Source organism: Dinoponera quadriceps, unplaced genomic scaffold, assembly GCF_001313825.1.
Source record: "Dinoponera quadriceps isolate SergipeBrazil2010 unplaced genomic scaffold, ASM131382v1 scaffold1692, whole genome shotgun sequence".
NCBI lineage: Eukaryota > Metazoa > Arthropoda > Insecta > Hymenoptera > Formicidae > Dinoponera > Dinoponera quadriceps.
Window position 1 is genome coordinate 373,093 of NW_014555923.1, and position 10,237 is coordinate 383,329.

The 10,237-nt window shown below is 45.0% G+C and overlaps 1 protein-coding gene across 1 annotated transcript in view; it reads left to right on the forward strand.

Annotated features, from left to right (window-relative positions):
• Positions 1-6,515, forward strand: part of LOC106745840 — a 43,017-nt gene extending 36,502 nt beyond the window's left edge. The window contains exon 3 of the mRNA XM_014621808.1: positions 4,184-6,515. The gene's annotated coding sequence lies outside the window, so the exon portion shown is untranslated. The remainder of the gene's footprint in view (positions 1-4,183) is intronic.
• The last annotated feature ends 3,722 nt before the right edge of the window (positions 6,516-10,237 follow it).

Below are 10,237 nucleotides of genomic sequence, written 5' to 3' on the forward strand. Positions count from 1 at the left end.
GAGAAAAGTTAATAAATGCCAACATATCGTCCAAGTAGGCCTCTATTAATTCATAGGCCTTATAAGTAGGCAAACTATCTTTAAAAGCGCCAAAGTAACGTCCAAATCCCGACTATCTCTCGGCTCGGGGGAGAAGAGAGAATCAACTTTCGATTAGATCCGCTTGCAGCGGCACGTCGAAAGCGTGTCACCGGAGTTCCCACCGATAAAGAAGAAGAGACCGAGACGAAGACGATTCTTATCGGGTTTGCGCGAGAATCGCGAACACGTACGCAACACGTGCCCTTCGTCGCGCAAAAATTCACGAAACGCCGTTGTGAGCAAACAAAGGCATGCTTGTTCGCTCGCTCGTAGATGAGGAAAAAGGAAAGATGAAAGGAAGAAAAGAGGGAGAGACGGGTAGTTGCGCGGTCAATTATAAATTACCTCGAATTAAATCGATGACCACCACCGGAGCGCGTCGGCGGCGGAGGATCCGACGGCAGACCTTGGCGAAAACTTCCCGCTTTTTATGATCGTGTATGCGTGAAATCTTTTACGGCGACGCGCGCGTAATTGCAATGCGGCGAGGGTGGCGATAAACAACGTTCATGGAAGAGCGTTGTACTGTTGCACAGGTTCGGATTCTGCATTGTAGACAGGGCGGGCTCTTCTCTCTCTCTCTCTCTCTCGTCTTGCTTTTTAACTGCTCGCGCGCGCTGGATTTATCGGCATGCTTAATTGCCGCCCGGGACGAAACTCAGCCTCGAAACGCGCGCCTCTTTCGTCGTGCTTTTTCCGCACGATATGGCACGTCCGTACCCCCCGCATCGTGATCCCCCGCTTTAGCCCGGCTCCCCGAAACTCCCTCATTAAACTGTAAACGCACCGAGTAACCCAACCTGTAATTATTCAATTAATACGTTGACACCGCCGCAGTAATTCCCAGTTCATTGCGCGACAGGGCGTCGCCGATAATTGAATTTACCGTACATACCATCAATCAATGTGATTCGCGTACGTCTTTTATCCTCCTTCCCTCGACTCTCCATTGATTGTAGAGTCGACTTTTTAAATTAATTACTTCTACTTTGTACACAAATTCAGTGAGATGCGATATCATATACATCAGTATTCAACCAACTTTGACCACTTTTCTAATAAGTGTTATTATTTTTGCTATTATTTATATGTTGCTATTACTATTTTTGTAGTTAAAATCATAAAATACCATAAAGAGTATAATTCAGGCCGAAAATATCTGCAATTAATGTATTAAAATGAGAGAGAGAGAGAGAGAGAGAGAGAGAGACGTAGAATCAAAAGTTTAAGAGAGAAGTTAACAAATATCGTTAAAGTAGGTTCTATCATCAGTCTGCAAACCACCTAATTGAGCGCGAACTGCTCTTCAGAACGTCAAAATGGCGTCGAAATTTCGACCCGGGTGGATATTTCCTACGAAGAAAAAAATTGAGGAATATGTGCTAAACAATTCTTAATTTTTTTTCTACGCTTTCTTCTCCTTTCCTCCTCCACGCTCGCGATCGCAATTCCCGAATCGACGCGCGAATCCAGGGGGATTCTATGACAGAGGCCGGTTAATAAGGTAACATGCGTGTTTCAAGCGTGACACGTTTCGATATATTTCCGTCATTTCGGTCTCCTTTTACATCTCGACGCCCTTCGAACGTCGCCGGCCCTGGTCCCTTCCGCTCGTCCTAGTCTCTCTCTCTCTCTCTCTCTTTCCTTCTCATTCTCTCCGGCGTTTACCGTCTGCGCGCGCTCGGTCGGAGAATTACGAGCCTTCAGACTGATTATTAAGTCCCGAAGATTTAAGGCGGTGCTTTAAATACTCGAGGCAGTAACATTGAGCGAAATTCATTCTGTAATGAAAGAGCGTGCCGATATCGTCGTCCCGCTGTTTAACGTTCGCCCATTCGGGCCCGAGGATGTTAACCCACTAACTGGCGGATTCTTTCTCTCTCTCTCTCTCTCTCTCTCTTCTCTCCTTTTTTTCTTCTTCACCCGTGACTTCTTTAGCCGGCCGTAGTCTATAGACGTGATCATCGCGGCTAAATATAACGTTAATTAACCCGTAAGTGGACACTGGGGGTCAAACTGACTGACCCAGACGCGTGAAATGAATGTCTCTCCATTTTGTTTTTGTCTGCGACACCGACACTTTCAGTACCTCTTCTCTCGACCATTTACTCTCGAATTTACCGAAGTAGCGTCAATAACAGCCGAGGATCTCAGCTACAAATAACAGTTATTTTATTCCTTTTATCAAATAATAATATAGTCACTGTGAATAAAAATATGTTACGGCTTTGCTTGAAATGAAAAAAACTGTAATTTCTTAGGTGTTTCCCAAACGCGTTTGATTCACACGAATAAGGAAATAAATGATGAAGAATAAAAATAATCATCGCGTTGTTGATATTTTTTTTCTGAATTATTCTTGACAATCTGCTATAAAACAGATCAACGTGCAAGGAGACGAATATGTGTTTATAATAAACTGACGTCACTAGCGTAACGTGAATTTTACAACTATCGCCAGTTTCAACCGATCACATTATTTAAGTGACATTCGTATTCCGCGCGTTTATACTTCAAGTTGAAGTGCAAGAATGATAGGAATTTATCAGATCACTTATCAGGTCGCGTGCAAAGAACAGATGTCGGAAGATCGATGTCCGGGTCCGCCGATACCGCGGGTTCGGAATCATCACGAGTACAAAGGGTCGAGCGATCCTTGAGAAGAAATTCACGGTTTCGAACGGCCCTTTCACTCTCGCCCTTTGTCCTCGAAGCGGTCGGTTTCGCCGGGCTTGATCGCGGATTCGATCGTTCGTCGGGGGAGGGGAGCGGTAACATAATGAGCCTAATAAATTACAGGTGTAGAAATATAACGATCGCCGGGCTTAATGTCGATGCACACTGTGTTCCCTGAACCGGTATGTGCGCGATGCGTCGGCCGAGTGCGTGCGGGTGGGGCGGATAAGAAGGGGGGGATCCGCATTCTGCGCGGCCAATTTGCATGACCGATGATCGGCCGCTACTATACGGCTACTATACCGCCGGTGACTGGGTGCATCATCATTACGCACTACCGAGATACGATCAAACTGTCGGTAATAACAGTCGCACGAGCCCGGCGTGCACGTACACACCGCGGCGGGGAGAGAGAGCGGGCTCGCGTTTATTAAATTACGTCAAATTATTGGTACGCGTATCCGGCCTAAACATAGAACCGGCCGGCCGCCGGTTGTTGTTTAACAGTGAGCGATCACGCTACTTTCCCAATTAGGGCCGCTAATTTCAGCGGGGAGCGTGTAATTGCCGCGCGGGACCGAATTCCCCGTAATGCGTCCGAGACGCGCGCTCCATCCCCCACGGAGGAGCTTAATCAGCCCTTAATCATCGGTCAACGGTTAATGCGTAGCCAGCGCGATGTGGAATTAAGCTACGATAATTAAGTTACCCCCGGTATGTGTGCGTGTCTCAATTCGAAAAATCCCCCCGCGCGCTTTTCCCGAGCCGATCTCGCGCGCGCCTCTCGACTCTCGAGAGTTCAAGGTGTCCGAGTTATCGGCGACACGTCCAATTAATGGTGTCGTAAAACGCCGGAATATAATTTCCATTTATTCCGCGCGTTTATTGCGTTTCATTAGCGGCGCGATAACTGTTCATTAGTCGATCGGGAAACCGGCCGGCCCGTAAAGTGTCGCGCGGAATTCCCGCAACGACGTTGTCATTCGCGCCGAACCTCCGTGCGGACGCGCGGAGGAGAAGAAAGGAAAAGGAAAACCGCGCTTCCCGCGGCTCGACAGGGAGCAGAAAGTCAATGGCGGAGATCTGAGTCGGAAACTAGTAACTGGTAACAAGCTGGATTATATTTCCCAGCTCGTCGCTAATTCCCTGCTCGCATCAAGTGTGCTGAAATTAAGGTCGAACAGCTCGAAGCTGGCAGGAAGGAGATTCGAACTGTTTGAAGAATCAAATACTGAGAACTATTGCGAACGCTCCCTGGTATCCGCGATAATTAGTGAGGCATCAATGAATCCGCTAAAGCTGACGAGCCCACGGGAGATTAAGATATACTTCACTTTTCTCTCGGACGCGTCGATTTTTTTCAGTCGACGCTCGTCCCCGTCCGTTCGCCGAGACACACGCTTAACACCTTCGACTCTGTTCGCAGATTCGACCGACGAAGGGCTGAAGAAGGCAAAGAGCGGTCCGGATGAGGAGCTGTGGATCTCCGACGTCGTTCGACTAATCAAAATCCGCAACGAGAGCTCAAGAAAGGACAGACGGATGGGAGGGAGGATATTTCCGCCGCGGCGGAACCGACTCCGCCATTCAATCGCGCAGCGTTCATTCAATCGCGCCCGTGAAAGCCATTCAAACTCGTCGTCCGACGCACACATACGCCCGCATGTGTGTCCATGCTCTGTATACTCGTAAACACACACGTACACAAACATATACAAACACATTCATACATACATATATATATACAGAATGTACCGGGAGCCCTGAATATTTCGAGAGACGGACTTTTGCCTGGAACATTTTTTCCCTGAAATGTTTTATTTCTGAGGACTTTCGCTACGTTTCCCGTATCCTGTACACACACACACACACACACACACACTACGTACACGGCACGCATGAAGAATCCAAAAGCATCGCGCCAGATCAACGCCGCGTACTTCCTGTGATCGTCGATTAACGATAAGCGGAATAATCAAAAAGCGACGCAGCGGAAGAGAATTACGTTCAGAGGTCAGGGGTTACGAAACAGAGACGGGAATTATTATAATATTCTTGCGAGGGGGAAGGGAAGCGACGCCGTGTCCCGAGGAGTATCGCGCAACTGGTCGGTGGTAGACGTGACGAAGCAGCGGCGGCCGGTGTGTATTCTCGTCGAGAGGTACAAAAGCGATTACAACGATCGAGCTCTCTTATACGCGCGTCAATGAATTCATACACACACACGTGTGATGAATTTCGCGAGTCCTCGACGTGTAAACGTTCGCCCGCGCGAGGAAACCGCGTTCTTTCCGCTCGGGAAAACGGCCGTTGCGAAACTCGGCTACGGGGAAGGTCGTTTCGTCCACGTTGCTGCTTCGTTCTCGTTCACGAAGGAAAGAAGGAAGGCCCTCTGCGACTTCCGCCCTGTGCACGTTCTTCGACGCGCATCGGAAAGAGACGGGGAAGTATCGACAGCGACCGCCATTGTATCTCTGCGTATTATGATTTTTTTTTTCTCATCTTCGCGACGAAGCCGATCCTCTTGACGTTCGCGTTAAACGCGAGAAAACCGACGCCTCGAGAGCGAAGTGGAGGAGATTTCCGGTCGAAAAGAAACGTTCGCTATCTCGACGAGTTACATTAAGGCACCCACACATGTATCGAGGTGGTTCTATCGATACTTTTCGGTATCTGTAAGGCGCATCCACCATGAAGGATACATCGTAAATCGTGACGGAGCCACGCTTCGTTCCTTTATCCTTCCTGTTTTCCGACGTCGGCCGGGGATGGGAACCGGAGGAGGGTTGCGAAGGATAAGGAAGAGGGGGAAGGTAGGGGAGAGAGAGACGGGTCGGATTTACACACAGTGTAATCGTGCATTTGTCTCGAGAGCAGCTACACGTGTCGCGTAAATCACGCATACACGAGTAGATTTTTCCCTCTCCTTTTCTTTCCCCCGTTCTTTTCTTTTCCAACAAAGAGAGACGGCGGCAGCGTTGTCGGCCGGCCGGCCGCGCGCAGCTAAGGATACGAATGCCATAATAATGACCAAGTTTTGTGGTTGTACTTAAGTCATACTTTATATCCTACTTTATTTTGTTAGGTTGCTAAGGTTGATAAGTTACTTCATTACTCCATTATCGAAGTGTCCCTATCAGTTATCGCTACGTCCTATTATTTTCGAGCCATCCTGCATCGACGGCCGAACCGTCGTTTCGCGCCGATCATCGAGAATTGGCGCAGGCTACGAGACGGAGAGAGAGAGAGAGAGAGAGAGAGAGAGAGAGAGAGAGAGAGAACACTGCCTACCTGCACTTGTGATCGCGTATGCAACTCGAACTTAACAGAATAAGCTGAGCGCCCTACAGTCGCAATCAGGTATCCACAGGGTGAATTCAACGAGTGGACGTTGCACTCTCGCGTATCGCCGAGGCGATAAAAAGAGAAATTAAGAACGATCTCGATTTAACGAAAAGGAGAAAGATAAGGAACGTGTGTTTCTATCATCGCTAACACTACAGTTGATTGAGTAATTCGTAAGGTAAAATTAATAATCGGTCCTTCTTTTCTCGTTCATCTTATAATGAAATCACGATTGCGGGGAAAAATAATTTAGAGGTACGGCGATTTTAAATGTCACAGCGAATAAATAAATATGCAGGATGTTCCTTAAAAATTGCTTATTAGTTTAGAAGTTGATTTTTTAGGTCATTTTGTAAAGAATATTTCGCATGAACGTATATACGTTTCTTCATAAAATATGAGCACAAGTTATAAAAGAACCACAAATTTATCATAAATATCACATTTACTCAAAATATATTCTAAATTCTAATAAGTTTGACGCTTCAATCAAAAATATTGAAACAAAAGTCATTTACTTAAATTAACCGAATTTCACTTTTCTCCGCGATAAAGTTTTATAATTCTCCAGGAAAGAAGCAAAATTTCCGTTTTGAGTACATGATGAAGACTTTTTCTAAAATTCGTGACGAACATATTTGAAAACTATTACATCAAGGAAAAAATACGCTTCGGTGAGAATAATCATTACAAAAAAGAAGTAAACTGAATAATTGCTTTTTTTAACGGAAAAACTTTTCTGTGTGCACGGCAGCGTTAAATTTGCCATCCCTTCGAGTTATTTTTCTTCGTGAGCATCCCGTAAGGAAAACTTGAGAAAACACAGTGGGACAGTTGAACAATTTCTATAATCGAGCGTTCCAATCGTTTCCCAAGTATATCGGATTGTCGAGTGTATCAATTCTCGAACTCACGCCGGCACTGTGCTCGCGCGCGAGGTCATTTCGGACACGAAATCGCCCCTACGCGTGAAATCCACCGCATTTCCACACATTGTACAATCCGAACGTTGAGGAATCGCCGTCGACGTAGCATGCGTCGCCCATGGCGGTCGCACGAACAACGAAAGCACAACATGAACGAACGAACGAACTCTCATCGAAAGTCAGGCTGCGAGAGACCGCCTTTCGGTCGATGCTCCCGACCAAAGGACGCGTTTGGACCTTGGTCTCATTTTTGTGATTATTATTTAAATACACAGTTAAGCAAACAATAGTATGTTAGAATAGGCTCGTTGTAATCGAATACGAGTACACCATTGCACTGTTGTAGTACTTGCGGAGACACGACGATCGTTCTCCGGCGCACACGATTTCGGCGGAAGCGCGAAAACAAAACGTACCGAAAGACTTCTCATACCACGAAATTGTGTGATTACATTCATACACGAATCATCGAATCATTTGTCCGAAAGCCAGTATTGTCCGGCAAGAATATGCGAAATATGTTCGAGAGAGAGAGAGAGAGAGAGAGAGAGAAATCGAAATCTCCACAAGTGGCCTTCTTCTTCGAAGAGCTCGAGGGGACGAGATCTGTCTGTGAAATCGCGCAGATCCTTTTCTCCTCCCCAACCCCTTTTTTCTATCGCGAGCTTATCTTCCGCGAAATTCCCTTAACTGCGAGCCGAAACGCGGGAGGACGTTATTAGTAATCAGAGAGAGAGAGAGAAAGAGAGAGGGAGAGAGAGAGAGAGAGAGAGAGAATACGTTCGTTACGATGGAAGAAAAAACTAGCTATTACGAGTGTACAATAAGTTTTTTTTTTTAGACCTACAATACGAAGTATAGATTCTATCATCATGAATATTATATATCGCGTAATGAATCAGCAGAAGACACTCGGTCCCCTTTACGACGGAACTCGGTGTGTTATAAGCGCGCGCCGTACGCGCGCTTATTTCGCACGTTGACGTTCTCGGCGAGTGAAATTTTGCTATGACGACGAAGCGCCGAGGAGGAATGAAAGTGTCTCTCACTTTGCGAGACCAGAGACCACAGCGACGTCGTGCACGTCGGTGCGAGCGCTTTTCATTAGCGCACGGATTAGAATTCGGATTCTGATCCTTTCGGGGGCATTGGGACGCGAGCGAGCGATCGATCGATCGATCGATCTCCGTGCGAGCGATCAGCCGCGAGAAATAATCCAAGAAGTCTGTGAGGCAACTAGACTCCTCTGTTCGCACAAACGGCAAAATGGACACCTGAAATTGCGCATGGCATTAGAGAAAATCAAATATCCTCGCTTATGCAAACACATACGATGGATACTAATTCCAACGTCGAATCAGATGAAATAATTACGTTAAGATAAAATATATTTGCGCTCAGATTGCAACAGCTGTTTCTTTAAAACATGCTATTAATGATCGCCATTTAAAACACGATCAAACATTGTAATCATCTTGTAATCATCTTGTAAACTTTGAAGATTAGAACGTAAAGCTTTAAGTGCAAGTTCGCGCGTTACTGCGCATTGAGTTGTGCTCTGTGACTTATGCAAAAGTCTGTGCCTTCAGTCGTCGGCAGTCTAGTTGTTTTACAGATGTCGGTGGAAATAAAGCAGAATCCGCTCGTTTCGTCTATTCGTGCGCTTCGCGCCACGGAAAACGCGGCTGAAACGGATCTGCCTCGGTAGAGAGCGGCTGTGAACTCGGCTGGTCGATATATATCGCCAGGACCATCGTCGGCCACGTCCTCGCGGCGAAATACTCAGTGCGTAAGGGTCGAGGACCGTTGTGCCTTCGTATGTATGCACGTTAATACGTCTAATGAACGTAAGAAAGATAAGACATCCACTTTGTGATTCCATAAGCAGTTGTTCAGTTTTTTTTTTATACCTTCCTTAATGCTTATCATAGGATAGTTTTTTTGTGTACCCTAAAGAGTGTTTCAATAAAAATCACAATGGAATAAACCCCCTTCCCCGCCCCCTCATCGCGTTGCGATCCAATTCCTGTTGTTCGTTGCGAAGAGTCCTCCTCTGTTGCAGGCTACGTAGCTGTAGCAGGCTTAAGAATATCTTTTACTAACTTGTGGTTTATTCATATGTCAGAAATTATATGTTGGTAAGAGATATTGATTGTACTACCGTCGTTTATTATGCGAATCTCCATGTCAGAAATTCGCATTCTCACGCCCGAACGGAGGAGTTTCTAAGCAATCAGAAGATACGAGGGAAAAAGTGGTCAAAAGAAACCATGTTGGTAAAGTTTTACAAGGAAACGTTTGCTAGTATCAGTCACCGATTTTAATCGGCTTTGAATATATCGTGAAACGGCTAAAAATAAGAAATACGTGCCTTTTGATATGCGCTTCCTTGCACATTCCGTGGTCGAAATAAATTCTGGAACACAATTCGATAATATCCATTGATTGGGAGTGAATTTTCTTCAAAATCGTGAGATATATCAGAGAATGTAGTATAAAATTATAACGCAAAAAGGTGTTTTTTTATTTTAACTTCTTTATAACATTCAAGACCCGCTGAAGTCTGTGAGAAACATTCGCAAACGTATTCTTCTTACTAGCGATATAAATTTTAATATTCATTGGAGAGCCAATTTATATTATTAGTTTCATCGTTATTATTTCTCTTGTTCTCATTAATCACCGTCATAAACACGGCCACCATTGTCATTCTTATTACCATTGTAATATGTAACTCTATACTCAATAAAGACTTTTCTATTATTCAAAAACAGAATCATGTGTTTTATTATTATGCTACTCCAAATAATATCCTCTCTTTTTTCAAATTATATTTCCGTTTATATGCACAATCCTTGTGAAATGATATTCTCCTGATAAAAATCCATGTCTTTCGTTTCATTTAAACCCTTTTTGCTTCAAAAGCATTTTCATAACGCCTCATATAATCTCTATTGTTGTACATAGTTGTTGCCACTTGTACATGTATCTTTAACCCCTCAGGTTACTTGTGATCATACATCTAAATTTATCCATTGTTATGCGATTTACCAGCATATTACGGTTTGTTCGAGTAAAAAGAAAAGCGTACGGACAATTTTACAAGTGCACCGAATCAATCACAAGTGTCATTTGGTGAGCATATCTTTTTATTTGAACGTATGACGCAAGAATTCTAAATATATACGTTGATATATATGTTTTCCTGC